This window comes from Mustelus asterias, chromosome 7 (assembly GCF_964213995.1).
Source record: "Mustelus asterias chromosome 7, sMusAst1.hap1.1, whole genome shotgun sequence".
Classification (NCBI taxonomy): domain Eukaryota; kingdom Metazoa; phylum Chordata; class Chondrichthyes; order Carcharhiniformes; family Triakidae; genus Mustelus; species Mustelus asterias.
In genome coordinates, this window is record NC_135807.1 from 118,512,555 (window position 1) to 118,539,422 (window position 26,868).

Genomic DNA, 26,868 nt, shown 5'->3' on the forward strand with positions numbered 1-26,868 from the left:
AAGGAATTTAAAGCAAAGATGATGATTTTTGAAATGAGGCTTTGACAGACCAGTCATCAGTGTAGACCAGTGAATATGGCTGTGATCATCAGATCACAGAGTCCATTTGGTCCATTGAGTCTGCACCAATTCTCTGACAGAGTATCTTACCCAGGCCCTCTCCCCACCCTTTTCCATAACCCCACACATTTACCATGGCCAATCCACCCACCCTGCTCATCTTTGGACTGTAATAGGTGAGCGAAGCTTGGTGTGAGCATAATGCAGCCAGCATATTTAAAGTTTATGGAAGATTGAAAATAGGAAGATGGCAAGGAGGACTTTGGAGTAGTCACATCCAGAGGGAAAAAAAAGGCATGAGTGAGAGCTTCAGCAGCACTGAGACCGGCAATGCTTTGAGGGTGATGATAGAATGGCCTAATGGTTGGGAGCTCATCTCATTGTCCAATAGGATGCCAAGGGATGCAAAGAGTCTAGCTCAGCCTCAGACAGTGTCCAGTGAAAAGGCTGGAGTCAGTGACTAGGGAATGGGTTATGCCAGGGACCGAAAACAATTCTCTGTTCACCCAAGACTGGGGGCGGGATTTTCCGGCTGCGCTCGTCCCAAAACTGAAAAATCCCATCTGAGGTCAACAGACCTTTGCATGGTCTGCCATCCCACCAACCCCCCACCCTGCCGCCCCCCCCTCCTCCACCCACCCCCACCTGCTTTCGTTAGTGGGGAAGGTTTATCTACATCTACTCTGTCCAGACCCATCCTTTCAGCCATCTCATCTTTCAGGAAAACAGTCCTAACTTTCCCAATCTGACTTCATACCTAAAGTTCCTGAATCCTGGAAACATTCTGATTAATCTTTTCTGCACTCTCGCCAATAACATCCCATCCTTCTTAAAGTGTGGCTCCCTGAATTGGATGCAATGCTCCAGCTGAGGGTTTTTAAAAAATCCGTGTCCAATAAAAGTTCAACATAAATTCCTTGCTCTTGTACTCAATGGGGGTGATCTTACCAACGCACCCTGCCAGTCGATGGACGGGGCAAGCTGAGAAGATGATGAGAAAGCCGAGAAGTCGGATTCGCGCCTGATATCTCACCTCTAGCGATCTTGCTGACACCAGATATCTGGTGAGATCAGCCTCGTGCTGGAAATGGGTGCAATGCCAAATAAGTTATTTGAATTTAATTTAAATCTATTTTGAATTAATAAGCCTGGGAAGCAATTGTCTGGGCACACTTGCCTCTGTGGCCTCGCCGGATAAGGATTTTTCTGGCAAGAATCACAGCTCGTCCCCAGCAACGGGGATCAGGCGTGATGGCCTCGCCGGTAGAACCAAAGGCCATTAAGGCCCCCTGTGGAGGTCAGAGGTTAGGGGTGGTGCTCCATGGTAATGCCACACTGGCACTGCCAGCCTGGCACCCTGGCAGTGTCAACCTGGGGTAGGGGACTGAGGGAGTAGGGCCTGCTGGGGGCAAAGCCAGACCTGGAGTGGCCGGTTGGTGTAGGGAGGGACCCACTGCCACTCAGCCATAGGGATCGGTAGGGGAAGGAGGGGGATAGTTACAGCTGAGCATGTGGGGGTGGAGGGGCATTGGGCTACCGATCGAGGGGGTCTGGCTGGTGATCGGGGGGGGGTGAGCTGGCCATCGGAGGGAGTTGGGACCAGCCATCGGGTGGAGTTGGGCTGGCAACTGGGGTGTCAGGCTGGCCATCGGTGGGTGGAGCCGGTCATCAGCTGGGTCAGGCTGGTGATTGGGGAGGGGTCAGGCTGGCATTTGGGGGGGTAGGAGGGGGGGCTATCATTGCGATCAGTAGGGAGGTTGGAGGGGAGGCTAGGTCCGGGGTGGGGTGGTCACGGGGGGTAGATTGGTCCAGGCAAGTTGGGGGAGGTGAGGCTTGATTTATGCCTTAGGCTCCTGTGGTAGCTGAGGGTTGCAGTGTGTGGTGAACCATTGTTGGTTACCACCAGGAGTGCTGAGCCATGGTTTGGCTAGCACTATGAGTCTGTAGATATGTTACTGTTGGGGTTAGGGTTGGGCTGTTCTACCTGTTAATATAGTCCTATGGTACACCCCAGTTGGCTCCGTCTTCCGGGAGAGGTATAAAGGTCACTGCTCTGCCTGGTGACCCTTTAGTCTGGGATTGTATATGTATATAGTAGCTCCGTTATTGTTGGCAATAAAAGCCTTTATTTCCCGGGTACATCCTGCCTCCCATGTGATTTATCGCGCATCACTGTGTTTATTGATGGCTGAGAGCAGCAGTGGCTGAGTGACAGGGCTCTGCTGCGAGAGACCTGCACATGCACAATTGCGCCCTCTGCTGCTCTCAACCAGCATTCGGGCGATTTAAGTCCCGCCCTCTACAGGCGAGAAAACATTTTTGAGGGTTTTTTTGTCTCAGTGGATAAGAGAGTAGATTTAGACTCACCCAAAATATGGCTCAGAAACTCTCCCATTTCCACACTCATCCTGGACTTAGAATTTATTTCATAATATCTCCCCCAGTTTCTCTATCTATAAAGCCGAGGACACTGCATTATTACCTGTGCTCACAACCTGTCTAGCCACCTCCAATGACTTATGCACATGTACACTCAGGTCCCTCTGCTTCTGAACCTCCTTTAGAGTTCTACCCTTTATGTTTGTCTCTTCATATTCTTCGTACCAAAATTTCACATTTCTGTGCATTGAACTCCATCAGCCATTTGTCCACCCATTCCACCATGTCCTTTTAAGGTTCTACATTATCCTCCTCACATTTCACAATGTAAGGAGGATAATGTAGAATCTTATCTACAATGAATGAATTTCGTAAAATTCATTAATTGTGAGATTCTGCCCCTACACCAAGATCTAGGTCATTAGTATATATCAAGAAAAGCAGCATTGATCCCTAGGGAAATCTACTACAATCCTTCCTCCAGCCTGTAAAGCATCCAATAACCATTACTTTCTATTTCCTGTCACTCAGCAAATTTTGCGCCCAAGTTGCTACTGTGCCTTTTATTCCATGAGTTATACCTTTGCTCGCAAGTGTGTTTGCAGCAGTGTATCAAACACAACTTGGAAGTCCACACACACCACATCATCACCTTAAGAGCCCTCCCTTTTAACTTTACAAAAAACTCCAGCAAGTTAGTTAAACATGATTTTCCTCAAGAAGTCCATGCCAGCTTTTATTAATTAACTCACTTTTATCCATGCAGCTATTAATTTTGTCCTTGGTTATTTTTTCTGGAAGTTTCCCCCATCATTGATTTCAAACTGACTGGCCTGTAGTTGCTGGGCTTATTCTTAAACCTTGAGATAACCCGAGAGTAAGATGTGAATTCAGAGCTGGGGTGGTGAGGAACCCCGGGGGGTGGGGGGGGGGGCGGGGGGGGGTGGGGGGGGGGGGGGGAATGATTAACTCAATGGTTGTGAAGAAAGGAGGGAGGACACAAGGCCATCTGGACAACGATCTCAGTTTTAGTGACAAAGATCCTTAATTTCTTTGATGTAGGTGTTAAGGGTGGATGAATCAGGGGAGTCGAGCTTAAGAAGACGTTTCGTACTGCATAATAGAATCCCAGGGCTTATCCTTGCTTTTTGGAAAGATACTAAAATAGTGAGTGGCTTTCATAGAGGAAAGCAGGATCAAACATCTCTTTATGTAGTTCAGACAGATTTGGTGATAAAAGCGGTTCATAGAATCATAGAACCCCTACAGTGGAGAAAGAGGTTATTTGGCCCATTGAGTCTGCCATAACCACGATCCATCCAGACCGTATCCCCGTAACCCCATGTATTTACCCTACTAGTCCCTCTGACATTTGCTTTAATTTAGCATGGCCAATCCACCTAACCCTCACATTTTTGGAGTGTTGGAGGAAACTGGAGCACCCGGAGGAAACCCACGCCATAAATGTTCAAGGCTGCATTCCTTAGATTTAAGGAGCTGAGGGCCACATCGGAGTAACAACTAGGGGGAAAGAGAGAAAAGTATTTTGGGGACAAGGGCATCAAAGGGTGTGATTAAGCAGATTGGTAGTTTAAGAATTGTTGTGATGACATGAGGGCCAAAAGCTAGAGAGTAGGGAATGTCAGTGTGCTAGTGTAAGTACTTGAAGGAGAGTTTTTTTCTGAGGTAATACTAAAGGAAATGGAATTAGAAAGGGTGGGAGGGGTACAATTACAGAAGATTCTAATAAGTGATCAGAGGAAGTGATTGTCACAAAGGGAGTACTGAGACTCTGTCCAGTTGAACTAAAGGTCACAACGGGGGTATTTACTCCAATCCAGCCACGTAAAATTGAAATTGAAACAATCCACACATTTTACTATCTGTTTCCTCCGGGTACTCCGGTTTCCTCCCACAGTCCAAAGGTGTGCAGGTTAGGTGCATTGGCCATGCTAAATTGCCCCTTAAGTGTTCTGGGATGCGTAGGTTAGAGGGATTAGCGGGGTAAATGTGTGGGCTTATGGGAATAAGGCCTAGGTTGGATTGTTGTTGGTGCAGACTCGATGGGCTGAATGGCCTGCTTCTGCACTGTGGGGTTTTTATGATTATAACAGAGAAGTCCAATTAGGCAGCTTAACTGAATGGGTGGTGTCCCAATCGAAAACACCTACCAAATCTATTATTATTCCAACCATTTGAGTGTGCAAACTTTACAGCTCTTTAATGGAGATGATGGACATATGAAGATCCGAAGAAGAATCATATTTGATTTGAAACAAAACTCTGTTTCTCTCTCCACAGATGCTGCCAGACATGTTGAGTTTTTTGGCACTTTCTGTTTTCATTATGACACATGAAGGTCTCTTGGGGAAGCAAACAATATAACAAGACTGGACCTCCCTCTGCTGTTAGTTAATACAGAAATCTATGTTGGTGGATACAAGCATAGAGGAAAAAAAGGATATGATTTATCTTAATAATACCTTGGACTGTACAGTGACCAAGAAGTTCAGTTGCTTCCTGAAGGACGTAACAGTGGTGATGTTTATTATTACTGGTGGTGTAGTCAAGGGGATTGACTGTCCCTGTAGGACATTGTGGACAAAACAAACCACATTTTCCATCCTGTCCCCGCTGAGTCTGAGCCTCTTCATGCGCCAAGTCATCCATCAGGTGTAACTAGCTCCTTCTGCTGTGATAAACTTGTTGCCTAAAGTAACTTTCTCTGTGAGCTGTTCATTTCCTTTGCCCAATGCACTGTCAAGCTGTCATTTTGCAAAAAAAAACAGCACAGGCTGTGGATTCATGCTGAAAGATGGAAACCCAGTTATGCCCTGCATCTCGCTGAAATTTCAAAGTCATGATGTGGAGATGCAGGTGTTGGACTGGGGTAAGCACAGTAAGAAGTCTTGTAACACCAGGTTAAAGCCCAATAGGTTTATTTGTTAGCACAAGCTTTCGGAGTGTCTCTCTTTCTTCAGGTGAGTGAGGAGTTGTGTTCACAAACAGGGCATAATATAGACACAAACTCAAGATAATGGCAGGAGTGTTCTCTTCCTGTCGGGGAACACTTCAGCAGTCACAGCATTCAGCCTCTGATCTTCGGGTAAGCGTTCTCCAAGGCGGCCTTCAAAACACACGACAAAGCAGAATCGCTGAGCAGAAACTGATAGCCAAGTTCCGCACGCATGAGGACGACCTCAACCGGGATCTTGGGTTAATGTCACACTATCTGTAACCCCCACGACTTGCCTGGGCTTGCAAAATCTCACTATCTGTCCTGGCTGGAGACAATACACACTCTTTAACCTGTGCTTAACCCTCTCTCCACTCACATTGTCTCTACCTTTAAGCCTTGATTACCTGTAAAGAATCACATTCCAACTATCTTGTAATTGAGTTTGTGTCTTTATATGCCCTGTTTGTGAACACAACTCCTCATTCGCCTGAAGAAGGAGCAACACTCCTGTGGTGAACCATTGTTGGTTCCCACCAGGTAGTGCTGAGCCAGGGTCTGGCCAGTACTATGAGTCTGTATATATGTTACTGTTGGGGTTAGGGTTGGGCTGTTCTACCTGTAATATAGTTCTTATGGTACATCCCACTCGGGCTCCGCCTCCTGGGAGAGGTATAAAAGTCACTGCTCTGTCTGGGACCCTTTACTCTGGGATCGTGTATTATATATGGTAGCTCTATTGTTGTAGTCAATAAAAGCCTTTATTTCCCCGAGTACCTCTAGCCTCGTGAGTTATATCGCGCATCAACTCCGAAAGATTGTGCTACCAAATAAACCTGTTGGACTTTAATCTGGTGTTGTGCAATTTCAAAGTCTCCAGATTTGAGGGTATGACCTTTGGGGGAGGGTTTTTGGCTCCAAAGGGCAGGTTCCTCTCCCCTTGCCAGACATGAGCTTGTCAAGTGAAAGCAGCTAGACGACCCACTTGGCACCAACACCAAAGTGGAAGCTATACCCTTCAGTCAGGTCTTCACCTGAACCATTTTCCTCAGTACTGGTGCCAATGTCCCAGGAATCATAGAATCATAAAATCCTCACATTTGATTTCATTTGATTTTCTTTAACTTGATTTGATTTTTGTTGCATGTATTGGTATACAGTGAAAAGTGTTGTTTCTTGCAAGCTGTACAGACAAAACAAAACGTTCATAGAGAAAGAAAGGAGAGAGTGCAGAATGTAGAGCAGAAGGAGGCCATTCGGCCCATTTGTCTGCACCGACTCTCGACAGAGCATCTTACCAAGGTCCAAATCCCCACCCCATTTCCCATAACCCCACACATTTACCACGGCTAATCCTCCTAACTGACACACCTTGGGATATTTAGGGATAAATTTAGCATGGCCAATCCACCATGCACATCTTTGGCATGTGGGAGGAAACCAAAGCACCCAAAGGAAACCCATGCAGACACGACGAGAACACGCAAACTCTACACAGACAATCATTCAAGGCGCTGTAAGTCAGCAATGCTAACTACTGTGCCACTGTGCCACCCTTTCCCCCCCTAGTCTTTACCCACAAATTCATAGAACCATAGAATCCCTACAGTACAGAAGGAAGCCATTCGGTCCATCAAGTCTGTACCGACCACAATCCCACCCCAGACCCTATTCCCCTAACCCCACACATTTACCCTGCTAATCTCCCTGACACTAGGGTCAATTTAACATGGTCAATCCACCTTTGGAGTGTGGGAGGAAACCGGAGCACCTGGAGGAAACCCACACATACATGGGGATAAAGTGTAAATTTCACACTGACAGTGCCCAAGACTGGAATTGGACCTGAGTCCCTGGAGCTGTGAGGCAGTAGTGCTAACCATTGTGTGGCCCTCCGTGCCACCATGCTGCCCCCTCTCATCTTATTTATCTTACACCAGGTTGCTGCTGGCTCAAGTAATAATGCAGAGATTATTACCTTTGAGGTTTCGAGAATGAGGGACCAAGGACAAAATGTGGGGAGAAGGTTCCAACTACATCAACAATCAGGAAAAAAGTTAAAAGGAAAGAGAACTCAGGAGATGTTATTAATGGAAGTGTTAGAATTAAAAAAGAAGGTACAAAAACTAGCATAAGGGCACTTTATCTGAATGCTCATAGCATTTGAAACAAGGGTAAATGAGTTGACAGCACAAATCATTGCGAACGTGTATGATTTGGTGGCCATTACAGAGACATGGTTGCAGGATGGTCACGACTGGGAGTTGAATATCCAGGGGTATCAAACTGTTCGGAGGGACAGACAGGAAGGTAAGGGAGGTGGTGTAGCTCTGATATTTAAGGATGATATCAGGGCGGTAGTGAGAGATGATACAGGTTCTATGGAAAAAAAGGTTGAATCTATTTGGATGGAAATTAGAAATAGTAAGGAGAAAAAGTCACTGATAGGCGTAGTCTATAGGCCACCAAATAATGACACCATGGTGGGCGAGAAATAAATAAAGAAATAATTGATGCATGTAAAAATGGTACAGCAATTATCATGGGGGATTTTAATCTACATATCAATTGGTCAAACCAGGTCGGTCAAGGCAGCCTTGAGGAGGAGTTCATAGAATGTATCCGCGATAGCTTCCTTGAACAGTATATAATGGAACCAACAAGGGAGCAAGCTATCCTAGATCTGGTCCTGTGTAATGAGACGGGAATAATTAATGATCTTGCAATTAGGGATCCTCTTGGAAGAAGCAATCACAGTATGGTTGAATTTAAAATATAGATGGAGCGTGAGAAGGTAAAATCCAATACCAGTGTCTTGTTCTTAAACAAAGGAGACTATAAAGGGATGAGGAAGGAGTTGGCTAAGGTAGACTGGGAGCAAAAACATTATGGTGGGACAATTGAGGAACACAGGAGGACTTTCAAAGCGATCTTTGACAGTGCTCAGCAAAAGTATATACCAGTGATAAGGAAGGACTGTAGAAAAAGAGATAATCAGCCATGGATATCTAAGGAAATAAAGGAGGGTATCAAATTGAAAGAAAATGCATACAAAGTGGCAAAGATTAATGGGAAACTAGGGGATTGGGGAATCTTTAAAAGTCAGCAGAAAGCCATGAAAAAAGCTATAAAGAAAGGTAAGATGGATTATGAGAGCAAACTAGCTCAGAATATAAAAACAGATAGCAAAAGTTTCTACAAATATATAAAATGAAGAAGAGTGGCGAAAGTAAACATTGGTCCTTTAGAGGACGAGAAGGGGGATGTAATAACTGGAAATGAGAAAATGGCTGAGGCATTTGTGTCGGTCTTCACAGTGGAAGACACAAATAACATGCCAAAAATTGATGACAGGAAGGCTATGGCAGGTGAGAACCTAGAAACTATCATTATTATGAAAGAGGTAGTGTTGGGCAAGTTAATGGGGCTAAAGGTAGACAAGTCTCCTGGTCCTAATGGAATGCATCCCAGGGTACTGAAACAGATGACGGGAGAAATAGCAAATGCACTAGTGATAATTTACCAAAATTCGCTGGACACTGGGGTGGTTCCCGCAGATTGGAAAATAGCAAATGTGATGCCACTGATTAAAAAAGGAGGTAGACAAAAATCAAGTAACTATTGGCCGGTTAGCTTAACTTCTGTAGGAGGGAAAATGCTTGAATCTATCATCAAGGAAGAAATAGCAAGACATCTGGATATAAATTGTCCCATTGGTAAGACGCAGCATGGGTTCGTGAAGGGCAGGTCATGTTTGACTAATTTGGTGGAATTCTTTGAGAACATTACATGTGCAGTGGACAATAGGGAACCTGTGGATGTGGTCTATCTGGATTTCCAGAAGGCATTTGACAAGGTGCCGCACCAAAGGCTGCTACTTAAGATAAAGGTGCACAGTGTTACGGGTAATGTATTAGCATGGATAGAGGATTGGTTAACTAACAGAAAGCAAAGGGTGGGGGTAAATGGGTGTTTTTCTGGTTGGCAATCAGTGACCAGTGGTGTGCTTCAGGGATCAGTGTTGGGACTGCAATTGTTTATGATTTACATAGATGATTTGGAGTTGGGGGACCAAGTGTAGCATGTCAAAATGCGCAGATGACACTAAGATGGGTGGAAGAGCAAAGTGTGCAGAGGAAGCTGAAAGTCTGCAAAGGGATACTTTAATCTAAGTGAGTGGGCGAGGGTCTGGCAGATGGAGTACAATGTTGGTAAATGTGAGGTCATCCATTTTGGTAGGAATAACAGCAAAATTGACTATTATTTAAATGGTAAAAAATTGCAGCATGCTGCTGTGCAGAGGGACCTGGGTGTCCTTGTGCAGGAATCTCAAGGAGTTGGTTTGCACGTGCAGCAGGTAATTAAGAAGGCAAATGGAATTTTGTCCTTCATTGCTAAAGGGATGGAGTTTAAAAACAGCGAGGTTATTTTGCAGCTGTATAAGGTGCTGGTGAGGCCACACCTGGAGTACTGTGTACAGTTTTGGTCTCCTTACTTGAGAAAGGATATACTGGCACTGGAGGGGGTGCAGAGGAGATTCACTGGGTTGATCCCGGAGTTGAGAGGGTTGGCTTATGAGGAGAGATTGAGTAGACTGGGGCTATACTCATTGGAATTCAGAAGAATGAGGGGAGATCTTATAGAAACAGATAAGATTATGAAGGGAATAGATAAGATAGAAGTAAGGAAGTTGTTTCCACTGGCGGGTGAAATGAGAACTAGGGGGCATAGCCTCAAAATAAGGGAAAGCAGATTTATGACTGAGTTGAGGAGAAACTTCTTCACACAAAGGGTTGTGAATCTGTGGAATTCCCTGCCCAGTGAAGCAGTTGAGGCGACCTCATTGAATGTTTTTAAGGCAAGGATAGATAAATTTTTGAACAGTAAAGGAATTAAAGGGGTTATAGTGAGCGGGCGGGTAAGTGGAGCTGAGTCCACAAAGATCAGCCATGATCTTATTGAATAGCGGAGCCATTATCGAGGGGCCGGATGGCCTACTCCTGCTCCTAGTTCTTATGTTCTTATGTTCTCCTTTTCAATTTCTTAAAACGTTAAATCCCATGCCCAGTCCCTCCCAACAGTAATTCCTACATTAATCCACAATATACGAGAGCAGGGCATCTTGCAACATGATACAGAAGGAGAAATAAAGAGAAGAGATTACGAGAAACAGAGACAGACAAAAAGTAAGGAAAAGAGTTTACATTTAAATTTGAAACCTCCGGGAACAATTTACTCCGAACAGGAGCGAGACCCATAGTTTCATGCTTTCCCTTTCTGGACCACCGAAGTTGCGGCATTGCAAGAATGTGAACCACATCGTGAAAAAGGTCCTTACATTGTTAAATGCAGGCCCTTACACTCTGGGTAAATCTGCTTCTATGGAGAAAATCCAAAAATTTCTTGGAACTCAGCAGAGGTTGGTCGTGCACTTTAGTTTTTTGTGAGGTAATGGCAAAGCAGAACAAATCGCCCAGAACGTTGTTGCACATCTCTCACTACAGATTTCTAGTTTTCTTTTAGGCACAGGATGTGGAGATGCCAGTGTTGGACTGGGGTAGACCCAGTAAGTCTCACACCACCAGATTAAAGCCCAACAGGTTTATTTGGTAGCACAAGCTTTCGGAGCGCTGCTCCTTCATCAGGTGAGCGCACTCACCTGATGAAGGAGCAGCGCTCTGAAAGCTCGTGCTACCAAATAAACCTGTTGGGCTTTAACCTGGTGTTGTGAGACTTCTTACTTTTAGGCACAATTAGCAACAAGGACTTTAAACTAATCATAATCTTCCCAGAAAATGTTGAGTTTTTGTTTCACTTCTCAAAAGCCCTCAGCATATGTAGACTGTCAGTAATTGAATACAGAAGTAAAGGTCTAAGCAGTACAGTTTGCCTCTGCATTTATATTGATATGCTGAGTATTGCCAATGTTTTTCTATGGAATAGAATCTCATCATAAAAGCCATCAAGTATTGTGGGTCAACAATGACAGTCAATAGCATTAAGCACCCTTCAGAAGTGAGCTGTGATACAAAATACTGCTGTTGTACAGTACTGAAATGTTTTCACACAGTGTATCAGTCACTCCCTCTAATTGCTGATAGTTGACAGATTGATTCCTGGTAGTCATCACCAGGAGCTTGAAAAAATAGCAACTTCAATGTCTAATGACAATTACAACATTCTAAATCTAGCCACAACTCGTGACATTGCCCTGTAAGACTCCATTTTTCGAAGTATACTATATCATTATTGCTGTTCTTCCAGTGGCAAATAATGTGGGTGGCACGATGGTTAGCGCTGCTGCCTCATAGCGCGATGAACCCGGGTTCGATTCCGGCCTTGGGTGACTGTCTGTGTGGAGTCCGCACGTTCTCCCCTGTCGCACATTCTCCCCTGTCTCCCCTTCAGGTGCTCCAGTTTCCTCCCATATTCCAAAGTTGTCCAGGTTAAGTTGATTGACCATGCAAAATTGCTCCTTGATGTCCAAAGATGTGTAGGTTAGATGGATTAGCCATGGGAAAAGTGTCGGGTTCGGGGGATAGTGCAGAAGTTAGGGCTTGAGGGAGAGTTGTTGCAGACTCGATGGGCCAAATGGCCTCTTCTGCACTGTAGGGATTCTATACTTCCATGAATATGTCATATATAAAAATAGAAAGTCTGGAAGCAGCTTTGGAGATAGGAACAGAGTTAAGGTTTTGAGTTGAATATGACTCTTCTTCGGAATGGAAGACAAATAAGGTGCAACATCTTCCAGGTGTTGACACTGGCAGGATCTTCCAGTCCAGCTGACAGTGCACCCCCGCCATGGGTTTCCCAGCAGCGGGGGTGGATTAAATGGGAAATTCCATTGACAGCGGCGGGACCAGGACGATCTCACCGCCTCCCGACGCCATGAGAAACATACCATAGGGACCAGAAAATCCTGCACAACATGTCCTTTCCAGCCCAAGACTTGGGCTGAACAAATGTTCCTTCAACTGTAATCTATTGGCTGACAATAGAAAAGTTTCATCCTAATAGGTACCTTTCTGAATAGGCCAAGAACAGATTATTGCCAGGGTTAGGGTGAGCAGGGTGGATAGAATGGAGGGAATGTTGGATTTTTCTACGAAGGTGGCATGCATGCAGTGGGACAAATGCCCTCCTTCTGTGCTGTAATGACTCTAAAACCTACTGTATAGAACTTTACTCCTATTGCGACAGTGCTCCCCAGATATTTCTGACTTACTGACTTACTGACTACCTCAACTATTCAGGGCCAGTGCAAGAATCTTAGGCACCCTAAATGAACCTTCACCTTGTGTACCCCTCACCCACATTAACTTTTGAAAATTAATATTGTGCATTCATATGAAGAAAAGTTCTGCTTTACAATTACAGATTTGTTTCATATGAAAAAGGAGAATATTTATGACACTGATTGAACATTGTCATTGTTCCACACTTTTCACAGGATATGTATCAGAAGAAATACATGTTGTGAAGATGCTCTTTCACAGACTTCATGAGTGAACATTGTAAGATTGTTATTAATTGATAAGAATTGTACAGCAGCTGCATGGCTGTAGTTAGCTCCCAAAATCTCTGTGCCTAAGATCTCATCATGGGGTGATTCCACACTCCGGACAGAATTTTCCCATCCCGCCCACCACAGAATCATAATGGGTGGGATCATGCAATGGTCAATTGACTCGGACGGGACTTTTCAGTCTGGGGAGAGCACGGCCGGAAAATTCCACTCTCTGAGTCCCAATTGGTCACACAGGTCATATGACTCTTACTCTGCTGTGTTGCCCCTGAAGGTACAATCACCACAGTGTGTAATATACTGCACATGATGGAATGTATGGATTGGATTTTCTGGTCCCTCACAGCATGTTTCCTGACACTGGAAACAGCTTGACATTGGCAGTTGGCAGGATTTTCTGTCTTGCTGATGTCTACGACGTGTTGTGTGGTTCACCCGTCCCATTGCTAGGGAACCCAGGGGGGTGGGAGGCTGGTCATCCACCTTGATACTAAGGAGCAAATGTGACAAAGTGACTCCTCAACTTTTCCTTTTATTACATCGAAATTAGGAGAAGGAGTTGGCCATTCAGTGCTTGAGCCTACTCTGCCATTCATTATGATCATGACTGATCATCCAACACAATAGCCAGATCTGGCCTTTCACCCATTTCCTTTGATCCCCTTCACCCCAAGAGCTGTATCTAACTCCTGAAAATATACAATGGACAGAATTTTCCCACCCCACCCACCGTGGGAATCATAGCAAGGGGGGTGGGGGCGGACCATGCAAAGGTCCATTGACTTCGGGTTGGATTTTCTGGCCTTGGAATGGAAAATCCCACCCAATGTTTTGGCCTCAACTGCTCCCTATGGTAATGAATTCCACACGCTTGCCAGTCTCTGAGTGAAGACATTTCTCCTCATCTCTGTCCTAAATTCCAACAATTATTTTCACAATTCCTGCTGAATCTTCAATTTCTTGTTTTCCTCGTACTAACCAACATTCTTTGGTCCTGAATGAAAAAAAACTTTGGGCCTTCTCAGCCCATGGTTTCTTTTGCCTGAGCACCCTTTCTCTTAACTGAATTCCAGGGATGGTTCTTTCAGGTGCCTGATGGCAGCCTCATGAGGCCCGAAACTCCATTGATTCCTGTCAACCACTTAACATTTCCCACCATCAGAAGGTGATCGACAGCAGAGGAAGATGGAGCCCTAAATACTGTATTTCATGCTTGTGGAAGGTGGGTCAACTGGATGGCTTCTCATCTGCTCAGACTTTTGCATGTACAACTCCTCTTGGGAATTGAAACCAGAACTTAGCTTTCTTAGTCTAAATAGTTTTTGGCTGTGCAGTTAGTGTGCACCCTACCCCTTTCCCCCAAAGCCAGATGCACACTTTCCACTTTGGGTGTTGTTTAAGATAACTCTATGGCAAATCTGGAACAAGATCCTAGAAAGTTGTTCTACCATCTCAGTCTTGTAATTCCTGACCTGGTTGTAGGATCTACCTTCGGGAGTAAACTCACATTTACAAATGAGAACACAAGAAATAGAAGCAGGTGAAGGCCACCAGGTCCTTCAAGCCTGTCCCACCAGGCAATATGATCGTGGCTGACCTATGCCAGCCTCAATTCCTTTTCTGTGCCATTTCCCCATAATCCTCTATTCCTCAATCTATCAAATATTTATCCACCTCCACGGTACGGTAGCACAGTGGTTAGCACTGCTGCTTCACAGCTCCAGGGACCTGGGTTCGATTCCCGGCTTTGGTCACTGTCTGTGTGGAGTTTGCACATTCTCCTCGTGTCTGCGTGGGTTTCCCCCGGGTGCTCCGGTTTCCTCCCACAGTCCAAAGATGTGCGGGTTAGGTTGATTGGCCATGCTAAAATTGCCCTTAGTGTCCTGAGATGCATAGGTTAGAGGGATTAGTGGGTAAATATGTAGGGATATGGGGGTAGGGCCTGGGTGGGATTGTGGTCGGTGCAGACTCGATGGGCCGAATGGCCTCTTTCTGTACTGTAGGGTTTCTATGATTATTCTATGATTATTTCTATGATTCTATGAAATACTTCTAATGATCCAGCCTCCACTACCCTTTGGGGCAGAGAATTCCAGAGATTTACCACCCTCTGCAAGAAGAAATTTCGACACACCTCAGTTTTAAATGTCCAGCCCTTTATCTTGTAGCTATGTCCCCTTGTTTGAGACTCTCCCACTAGTGAAAGCCTCTCACCATCTACACTGTCAAGCCCCCTAAGGATCTTATTTGCTTGAATAAGTTCATCACTTTTCTAAAGTCCAAGGAATACAGACCCAGACTATTTAGTCTCTCTTGATAGGACAACCCCCTCATCCTAGGAATTAGCCTGGTGAATCTCCTTTGGACTGCCTCCAATGTTACTATGTACATTTTAAGGTAAGGGGACCAAAACTGTACGCAACATTCCAGGTGAGGCCTCACCAACACCCTCTACAATTGCAACAAAACCTCCCCATTTTTAATAAAGACCAAAATGCTGTTTGCCCTCCGAATTATTTGCTGATCCTACTTGCTAGCTTTTTGTGATCCATCAACTAGAGCACCTAGATCCCTCTGTACTTCATTCACCTGTACTCTCTCCATTGAGATAATAATCTGCCTTTTGATTCCTCCTACCAAAATGTACGACCTCACACTTCCCCACATTAAACTCCACTTGCCAGGTTTTTGCCCAATCACCCAATCTATCTATATCCCATTGCAGAATCACGATATCCTCATCCCAACATGCCCTTCCACCTATTTTTGTATCATTGGCAAATTTGGAAAACCTTACACTGAGTACTGCATCCAGTTCTGGTCGCCGCACTACCAGAAGGACGTGGAGGCGTTAGAGATAGTGCAGAGAAGGTTTACCAGGATGTTGCCTGGTGTGGAGGGTCTTAGCTATGAGGAGAGATTGGGTAAACTGGGGTTGTTCTCCCTGGAAAGATGGAGAATGAGGGGAGATCTAATAGAGGTGTACAAGATTATGAAGGGGATAGATAGGGTGAACGGTGGGAAGCTTTTTCCCAGATCAGAAGTGACGATCACGAGGGGTCACGGGCTCAAGGTGAGAGGGGCGAAGTATAACTCAGATATTAGAGGGATGTTTTTTACACAGAGGGTGGTGGGGGCCTGGAATGCGCTGCCAACTAGGGAGGCAGGCATGCTGACATCGTTTGAGACTTACCTGGATAGTCACATGAGCAGCCTGGGAATGGAGGGATACAAACGATTGGTCTAGTTGGACTAAGGAGCGGCACAGGCTTAGAGGGCCGAAGGGCCTGTTTTCCTGTGCTGTACTGTTCTTTGTTCTTTGTTATTCTGTTCTTTCCTCCAGGTCATTAATGTAAATAGTGAACAGGCCAAGAATTATAAATCATCAGAAAAAAAAATGAGGCTCTTCTGGGAAGAATTAAATTTAATTCATCATGATGTAATACATGGTCACTTCCATGGGTAAAGAGTCCACAAACAACTATTCTAGCCATAGACAATGATTGAGAGAAATAGTTTTTAGTAACATAATTATGAAGAACCCCAAGAGAGCCAGTAGAGATTTTGGAGGGCAAAGAGAAGAGAAATCTGTGGGAAACAATAGCTGGGGAGATTGAAACAAAAAAATCAATTTGGAGCTATTGAGATTTAGTAAGGATGAATTATTACATGATTATTGCACTGTATAACAACACAGTGTGTTCACAGCTAAAGGTAGATACTTCCATAATTACCATATCTGTTTGATGTTGCTAAAGTATTGACATACTTACAGATTAGAGAAATGTTGTCAGTACACATGGACACAATCTGAATACAGTATAGATTATAATTGTTTGTTTAATAATTGTTTGTTGGCCTGGAGGCAGATCGAGAAGCACTCCATGTTATGGTATGGTCCAGTGGGAGTAGGGCTAAGTGGGGAGTGAAATCAATGGTACAAATTTTAGGAAGCACATCGAACATAAGAAAAATCATTAATGCAGCACAGGATGACAGCGAGGATCTAAGATAGCAGATCTTATGTAGGGCAGCATGGTGGCACAGTGGTTAGCATTTCTGCCTCACAGCGCCAGGGACCCGGGATTGATTCTTGGTTTGGGTGATTGTCTGTGCGGAGTTTGCACGTTCTCCCTGTGTCTGCATGGGTTTCCTCCGGGTGCTCCAGTTTCGTCCCTCAGGCTGAAAGACGTGCTGGTTAGCTGCGCTGGCCATGCTAAATTCTCCCTTAGTGTACCCGAACAGGCACCGGAGTGTGGCGACTAGGGGATTTTCACAGTAACTTCATTGCAGTGTGAATGTAAGCCTGCTTGTGACACTAATAAACTTCAAACTGTAGCAAACATAGCAACATAAGAATGGGAGAGGCTACTTAATCCCTTGAGTCTGTACCTGCTGTTCAATGATATCATGGCTTATGCATCCTAATTCTATCCAGCCACCCTTGCCTCATATCCCAAAATTAATTTGCTTAACAAAAATTTATCAATCTCAGTTTTAAAACAATTGATCTGACACCATTTGTTCTTTGAGAACTCCAAACTCTGATTACCATTTAATTGTAGATATTTGGCTCTAACGTTTAGATAATGCCCCAGTCCTAGAGTTGTCAATCATTTCTCTCAATATACCTATTTGCTCCCCTTGATATCTTGAGAACTTTAATCAAATCACTCCTTAAACATCTACATTTCAGGGAATACAATCGTAGTTTGTGTAACCACCCCTCGTAAGCTAACCACTGGCGTCCAGGAATCATTCTGGTACATCTGGGCTGCACTCCTCCCGAGGCCTTCCTCAGGTGTGATGCCCAGAATGGCTCATGGTACTTCAGGCATGCTGGAAGCAGTGTGCCTTGTCTCACCCAAGCATGATTTTTCCCCTCCTGATTCAATTCCTCTAGGTATAAAGACAAGCATTCACTAGTTATTCTGATAATAGCAACTTCTGCAAGTCGCCAAAACACACACACACACACACATACACATACACACCCCTCCCCCGGCATTTTTGGGCCTCTACTATTATTACATTTTAGATATTTCAAAATTACTCTGTTGTAACCTTATCCCAAAGTGGAAAATCCCGCCCGAGGTCAACAGACCTTTGCGTGGTCCGTGTCCCGCCCGCTATGATTCCTGTGGCGGGCAGGATGGGAAAATTCCACCCTTGGATTCTGTTCAATTCCCAATGCATTTACTTGAACCCAGATTGCACAACTTCTGAAACATTATCAACATTATCAGACACAAAAAACACTTCTTTTGCTTGTACACATTTTTCGACCACAATAACTTCATGGTGACCTGACTAACCTGCCTCAGAGTTCCCAAGGACGTGAATGTGGAAGAATCATCTATGATTCATAGAATAATAGAATCCCTACAGTGCAGAAGGAGGCCATTTGACCCATTGAGTCTGCACCGACCACAATCCCAGCCAGGCGCTATCCATATAACCCCACATATTTAGCCTGCTAGTCTCTCTAACCTACTCATGCCGGGACATTAAGGGACAATTTAGCCTGGCCAAAGCACCTAACCACACATCTTTGGACTGTGGGAGGAAACTGGAGCACCTGAAGGAAACCCACGCAAACACGGGGAGAATGTGCAAACTCCACACAGACAGTAACCCAAGCTGGGAATCAAACCCAGGTCTCTGAAGCAGCAGTGCTAACCACTGTGCCACCGAAAGCTTGTGTGGCTTTTGCTACCAAATAAACCTGTTGGACTTTAACCTGGTGTTGTTAAAACTCTTACTACTTCCTTCCACAGTCCAAAGATATGTGGGTTAGGTGGGTTGGCCATGCTCAATTGCCCCTTAGTGTTAGGGGGACTAGCTAGGGTAAATGCATGGGGTTATGGGGGTAGGGCCTGGGTGGGGTTGTGATCGGTGCAGACTTGATGGGCTGAATGGCCTCCTTCTGCTCTGTAGGATTCTATGATTTGCATGTCATTAAACACCCCCCCCCCCCCCCCCCGCTGTATATTCAAACTGCACCAACGTGGCGACACAGAAAAAGAGGTAGACATGTCAGAAGCATTGTTTTGGAAAGTGACCTCACTCTGATTCCACAGTTGCGACTGAGATCAGAATACTGCAAGCAAGAGATAAGAAAGAATGTCATGACATGAAGGGGCAATTTAGCATGGCCAATAAATCTAACCCACACATCTTTGGACTGTGGGAGGAAACCGGAGCACCCGGAGGAAGCCTATGCAGACACGGGGAGAATGTGCAAACTCTATACAGAGAGTGGCCCAAGTCGGGAATTGAACCCGGGTCCCTGGTGCTGTGTGGCAGCAGTGCTAAACACTGTGCCACCATGCCACTTAAATGCATTGAAATGTATTTAAATCAGGTTCATGCCCGTTGTGGGTGTGAGCCTCACCACGTCACCAGCGAGAGGCGGTGAAAATTGAAAGTTGCTGGCGAGATCCATGACTTCTGGCGTTTCGCCGAACTTTGAGCCCCTGCTGTCATCACGCAGACTACAAGGGTGGGCTCAAGATCACTCCCGTAACTCTGTTCTCTCATTACAGACACTGCCCAACCTGTTGAGTTTTTCCAGCATTTTCTGTTTTTATTATGGACTCAGGATCTCCTCTTTCACGCTTTTAAGTTTTTTCTTCCTTTTCCTTATCTTAATATGTTTGGCTTCTTCTCACTTTTGTTTCACACATGGCACTCTCTTCTTGCCAACGCCCCCCCCCCCCCCTCCCCCCGCGCCCCACTTCCCCTGCAGGCCAAAATAATACACAATGAAAAAGGAAAGAGTTAAAACTGGGGGAGGGGCATCCAAGTTCTTGACTCACACTCAGTTGAAACAGGGGCCTTCCGAAATCAATGGTTCTGCAACAACAATGCTGAACATAAGTAACTGCAGCAATCTACAAGGCCACTGGAAAGAGCACCTTGTAGGAGCAGTCGAGTTAATAACCCTTCTTTTACACAAAAAGACACTTTGGTGAAAAAATGAATTGAAGGCAATCATTGTGTTGGTGTTAAATGAATCACAGTGTGAATTCAAAGCTGCTTTTGAAGCTGCATTGTTAGAACATCATAGATATAAAGTGAGCTTCCACATCTGCTCATGTGGGATTGAGGGAGTGTTGAAGGAGATAACTGTTAACACAGAGGGGTCCATATAATTTTCAGAAAAGGGAAACGAACAGGTCACTGAAAACACTGATCACTGACATCCCTGGCTGCAAAGTGTTGTAATGGCCTTCATTCCTCTGCTTCTACCTTACCTTTGCCTGTACCTTCTCAGTCAGATGACGACAGTTGCAGTTTCTGTATCCCCCCATTATTGCAATGCTGCAACATACAGTATGCCACAGTGATGAGGAAGATCTTCGCTTGGACTTATTGTGGGGCAACATCAGAAGTATCCAAGAACCTGAATCTTTGAGCTTTGATCTGAATCTTGTGTTCAGGGGTGTCCCTGGTGGTTGTACCTGAGCTGCTCTGATGTAGAGGGGCTCTGGAGGGATGTCATCTGTTAAGTATGGGGATGGCATCCCCCGGTTCACTGGCAGACATCCTCTAATATCACTGGATGGCTGGCTGACTGCTGCATGATGCAAAATGACATCACTGTGCCAATTGCATTCATCTTATCACAAGCCAGTTGGAAATTATTAGAGTGAAGACCCTTCCTGTTGATTGGAACATAGGAACATAGGAGCAGGAGTAGGCGGTTCAGCTCCTTGAGGTTCCTCCGCCATTCAATCAGATCATGACTGATCATCTATCTCAATGCCATTTTCTCCATACCCTCTATCCCTTAATTGATATCTTTATTATCTAGAAATCTTTTGATCTCTGACAGTGCAAGTTGCTGACTTGTCCTCTGGTGATTTCATGAATCGAAGATTGCCGTCATAGCGTCATTGGGCGTGATCTTACCTACTATTCACACCACGCTCCCACTGCAGCAAACTCAGAGAATTTGGCAGCTAGCCCATCTCCGATGGGAAAATCCCACAAGCATGAACGGTGGTAAGATTCCAGCCAGAGTCATATAGCGCAGACTGTGCAGCCAGTGCTTGCTGGCAACGGGGAAGTAATTACTTCTGCAAATCACAAGAGCGCTCTCATTGTAACTCTCAGCATTGGTAAGGGAAGTGATGATTGGTTCTGACAGTTATGGCATTGGTACCTAATTGTTATGCACTGCAGATAGGGAGATGTAAGCCAAGTACCCTGAAGCACTCCAGAAAAAGCCTGAGGTAACCGGTAAGGGCAATGGTGACTTTGACAGCCAATGGCAAAGCATTACCACCTTGACCCAGAAGGCAGCAAGTCTAGTTACAGGAGGCTAAAGGGATTAGCGTCAAGCCCACCTGATGAAAAACAGCCTTCGCAAGTAGAAGAAGCCAGAAAAGTACCTCTTGGCCTGTAGATTCTATGCACTGGACAAGGTCTTCTTCAGCAATCTCCTCTCACTCCCTTTCTTCTCACAAGTCTACCTGACACCGTTCTACTCGTTGAGGATGCTGTCACTGCTGCTGTTGCTCCTCATTTATCTCCTTTACCCGGAACAGTGAAGGGAGAGCTGCATCCATAATAAATTGTGACTAAAGCAAAGAAAAAAAAATCGGAAACAATGGGGATAATTGTGGTTATAAATAACTGCATAAAACAGGCAAAATTGATTCAACCACTAAAATAAAGGCAAAACACTGTAGATGCTGGAATCTGAAACAAAAACAGAAAGTACTGCAAAATCTCAGCAGGTCTGACAGCATCTGTGGAGAAAAAATAGAGCCAACATTTTGGCCCTGATTTTACCAGCACGGCTGCCCGAGGCTCGTTAGATCGTGCCTGAGGCCAACGGGGAATGCCGTTCTGCGAGCCTCGCCCGCCCTGTGCCGGTAAAACCAGGGCCTTTGAGTCTGGGTGACGCTTTGTCAGAACTGAAGGGAAGGAAAATTGGACAAGATTTTATACTATGATGATGAGGGATGGGGGTGGGTGAAAGGCTGTGGTTAGGATGGCTGTAATTGATAGGACTGGACTAAAAGGGAATGTAAATGATGATGATGAAGGCTCAGAATGGTGCTAAGAGCATCCATTGAGAGATTGGAATGTGTAAATGGTGCAGAGTGTCAAAGGACAACCTGAAGAACGTGGCAGTTGGACCGAGTGGAGTAAGGGGGGGTGAGCGGGGGTGGTGGTGTTTGGAAAACAAGATGGGATGTGAGATGTTAGACATGTAAAAATAAAAATAAGAATACAAAGTAATAAAAATGGATGAATAAGATGAAAAGAAAAAATAAAATAAATGGAAATGGGGTGAAGGTGGAGAAGAGAATTCATGCTCTTAAGTTATTGATTCAATCACAATGGATTCAACCATGGCTGACTTCATGGAAAGCAAAACCAAGTGAGATGTATAAATTGGTCTCTGAATCCATATCGTCCAACAATCACTCAAAATCAAAATTACCAACAAGGAGTTTTCAAGCTCAAAAAATGCATTGAAAATACAAAACACACAATATCATTGAAGGATTGCAATGATGCATTATTCGGTGTGCTTGCCTCTCTCAATAGTCCTTCCTGTAGTCAAAGAACAAAGAATAGTACAGCACAGGAACTGGCCCTTCGGCCTACTAAGGCTGCGTGGATTATGTTGTCCTATCTAGACCAACTGCCTGTATTCCTCTATTCCCCACCTGTTCATGTGTCTATCCTGATAAGTCTCAAATGTTGCTAAGGTGTCTGCCTCAACCACTTCGCTTGGCAGTGCATTCGAGGCCCCCAGCACTCTCTGTGTAAAAAACTTCCCCCGCACGTCTTTACTGAATCTTCACCCCCTTACCTTGAACTTGTGCCCCCTTGTAATTTCTGCTCTGGGAAAAAACTTCCAATTGTTCATCTGATCTATGCCCCTCATAATTTAAAAAACTTCTATCAGGTCGCCACCAGCCCCCCCCACCCCCCCCCCCCCCCCAAGCCTCGGTCTTTCCAGGGAGAACAATCCCAGTTTATTCAATCTCTCCTCATAGCTAATATCCTTCATACCAGGTAACATCCTGGTAAATCTTTTCTGTACTCCCTCCAAAGCATACACGTCCTTCTGGTAGTGTGGTGACCAGAATTGGACACAGTATTCCAAATGTGGCCGAACCAACTTTTTATATAACTGTGACATAATTTGCCAACTTTTATACTTGATGGCCCAGCCAATGAAGGCAAACATGCCATATGCTTTCTTCACCACCTTTTCTACCTGTGCTGCCACTTTTAAGGATCTGTGAACCTGTATTCCCAGATCTTTCTGTGTGTCTATGCTCCTGATGGTTCTGCCATTTATTTTATAGCTCCCACCTGAATTGGATCTACCAAAATGTATTACTTTGCTTTTGTCCGGATTAAATTCCATCTGCCATTTCTCCGCCCAAGTTTCTAGTCTATCTATATCCTGCTGTATTCTCTGACAATTTTCATCACTATCCGCAGCTCCAGAAATCTTAATATAATCTGCAAACTTGCTAATCAGACCAGCTACGTTTTCTTCCAAGTCATTTATATATATTACAAACAACAGAGGTCCCAGCACTGATCCCTGCAGAACACCATCAGTTACAGACCTCCATTCAGAAAAACACCCTTCCACCACTACCGTCTGTCTTTTATGACCAAGCTAGTTCTCATCCAGCTAATTCACCCTTGATCCTGTGTGATTTAACCAATTGCGCCAGCCTGCCATGAGGGACCTTGCCAAATGCTTTACTAAAGTCCATGTAGACAGCATCCACGGCCCCTCCCTTGTCAATCATTTTTGTCACCTCCTCAAAAAACACAATCAGATTAGTGAGACATGACCTACCTGATACAAAACCACACTGTCTGTCACTAATAAGACCATTCAGTTCCAAATATGCATAGATCCTATCCCTAAGAGTCTTCTCCAACAATTTCACTGTCACTGACATCAAGCTCACTGGCGTATAATTACCCGGGTTATCCTTGCTACCCTTATTAAATAATGGGACAACATTGGCTACCCTCCAATACTCTGGGACCTCACCTGTGGCCAACAAGGAAACAAAGATTTCTGTTAGAGGCCCAGCAATTTCCTCTCTTGTCTCCGTCAGTAATCTGGGATAGATGCCATCTGGCCCTGAGGATTTGTCTACCTTAATTCTTTTTAATACACCGAACATTTCCTCCCTCGTAATGATGACTTGCTCTAGGGGGTTTACGTAGCCCTCTGAGATACCATCAATCATAGTCCTCTGAAAGCAGTCTTGCTAGGTTTGTTCCTAGCAGATTGAGTGTTGGACGTGATGCCCAACCTTTCAATTTAAAGATGCAGCAGGGCTTGAATTATCCTGAAATATATGTATGCATTCCACCGAGTACCATGGTTAAAGCACAGGTATGTAGGAATCCAACAAGATTTGGACTTGAGGTTTCAGAGACGCGACTGGTCTACTCACAAATAAATGCCCCAAAGGTGTCTAAAAGGTGTAGAATAATAAATGTTCAATGCTTGGTTAGCTGCACAAAAAAATTTTAAAGATGTTTTACGTACGAATTAGTAGCAGGAGAAGGCCACTCAGCCTTTCGAGCCTGCTCCGTCTTTCAATAAGATGGTGGCTGATCTGCTTGTAACCTCAACCCCACATTTCTCAGTCAAGAATCTATCTTGCTCAACCTTTAAAATATTCAAATACTCTGGGTAGAATTTTCCCATCCCGCTCGCTATGGGAATCGTGGAACAAGCGGGGGCAGACCAGGCAAAGGTCATAGACCTTGGGCGGGAATTTCTGATTTTGATCAAGCACAGCCGGAAAATCCTATCCTCTGCTTCCATTGTCTTTTGAGGAAGAGCGTTCCAGAGACTCATGACCCTCTGAGAGAAAAAATAATTCTCCTCATCTCTGTCTTAAAAGAATGACTTGTATCATTCAAGAAGAAAAAAAAGCACATTTTGCAGAATTGTCCACTTACAAACAAACTGGGTCATAAATAAGGCTAAAGAAAATAATTATAATTGCTAAATTCAGTCAATAAAACCTTTGATGCTTTCAGTATGATTCTACTGACAAGGATGAGGAACTTGTGGTAATACAATAATTTTGGAATAAATGTCAATAAATATGTTGCTAAAAACTTGCCAACACCTTCTGAGTTGGTGTCAATACAGTGGAACCCGATTTAACACGCCCCAATTTAGCGCGAATTCGGATATAACGCGATGGTGTCATTGGACCCTTTTTTTTCCGCTAATAATTGGTAAATTTAGCTCGACCCCGATTTAGCGCGGCCCCGCTTGTTCCGTGACCCCGCTTTTATGGACCCTAACCATCGCGTTATAACGGGGCCGCACTGTATATTGAGGAAACCTGTTATAAATCTAGTTGACAAAGTTCATTTGACTTCAAGTACATAGCAGATGTTCGGGAAAGAAGAACGGGCCAAACACCATAGGCCGCAATAGAACCAAATGTTCTAGAAACTCAATCTTAAGTGCTGAATTTAACTTGGGGTGGGTGGAAGGTGAGCAGAGACTGAGGCAAGAGGGAAACTCCCATGAAGTCAATGGGAGGAATGGGAAATTTTAACGCATGGGCCTCATCTTTGTATTCCAGGTGCACTCCTACCTGATTCTGGTGGGGTTACCATTTGCCTGCCTTTCGTTCATATTGGTTGGGTAAGGTTAAAATTGGGGCTTTGGTCAAATGTGGCCAATGGTGAGCAACATTTTATAATGTGACATCAAAGTTAGTAAATATTTGGATCACCCGTTAGTTCAAACTTAAACCAATTAAGATAATATTTAAGTCTTTAAGACTAACAGTTGCAGGAACATAGTAATCATACGGTTTAATAATATTGATGACCAATCTGAAATATGTGAATTTAAATCCCACGATGACAATTGGTGAATTTGAATTCAATTAATAAAAATAAATCTAGAATTAAATGCCAGTTTGTATTCATGACCAGATTATGTGTAAAAATCTAATAATAACTTTTAGGGAAGAAATCCTGCCACCGTTACATAGTTTGGTGTGCATGTGACTTCAGGCCCACACTAATGTAGCTAACTCTTAATTGCCGTCTAAGATGGCCTTACAAGTTCCATCAAAACCACCACGAGACTCTATGACCCACACAGACTGCAACCATTCAAGAAGGTGGCACAGTGGTTAGTACTGCTGCCTCACAGTGCTAGGGACTTGGGTTCAATTCCTGGCTTGGGCCACTGTCTGTGTGGAATTTGCACATTCTCCACCTGTCTACTTGAGCTTCCTCTGGGTGTTCTGGTTTCCTCCCACAGTCCCAAGATGTGTAGGTTAGGTGGATTGGCCATGCTAAAGGAAAGATAACCCGGGTAATTATAGGCCGGTGAGCTTGACGTCCGTGGTGGGGAAGTTGTTGGAGAAGATTCTTAGGGATAGGATGTATGCGCATTTAGAAAGGAATAAACTCATTAACGATAGTCAGCATGGTTTTGTGAGAGGGAGGTCATGCCTCACTAACCTGGTGGAATTTTTTGAAGAAGTGACTAGAATGGTTGACGAGGGAAGGGCCGTGGATGTCTTTACATTAGTAAAGCATTTGACAAAGTCCCTCATGGTAGGCAGGTGCAAAAGGTTGGATCTCATGGGATAAAGGGGGAGGTGGCTAGATGGGTGGAGAACTGGCTTGGTCACAGAAGACAGAGGGTGGTAGTGGAAGGATCTTTTTCCGGTTGGAGGCCTATGACTAGTGGTGTTCCGCAGGGCTCTGTATTGGGACCTCTGCTGTTTGTGATTTATATAAACGATCTGGAAGAAGGTGTAACTGGGGTGATCAGTAAGTTTGCGGACGACACAAAATTGGCAGGACTTGCAGATAGTGAGGAGCATTGTCAGAGGCTACAGAAGGATATAGGTAGGCTGGAAATTTGGGCAAAGAAATGGCGGATGGAGTTCAATCC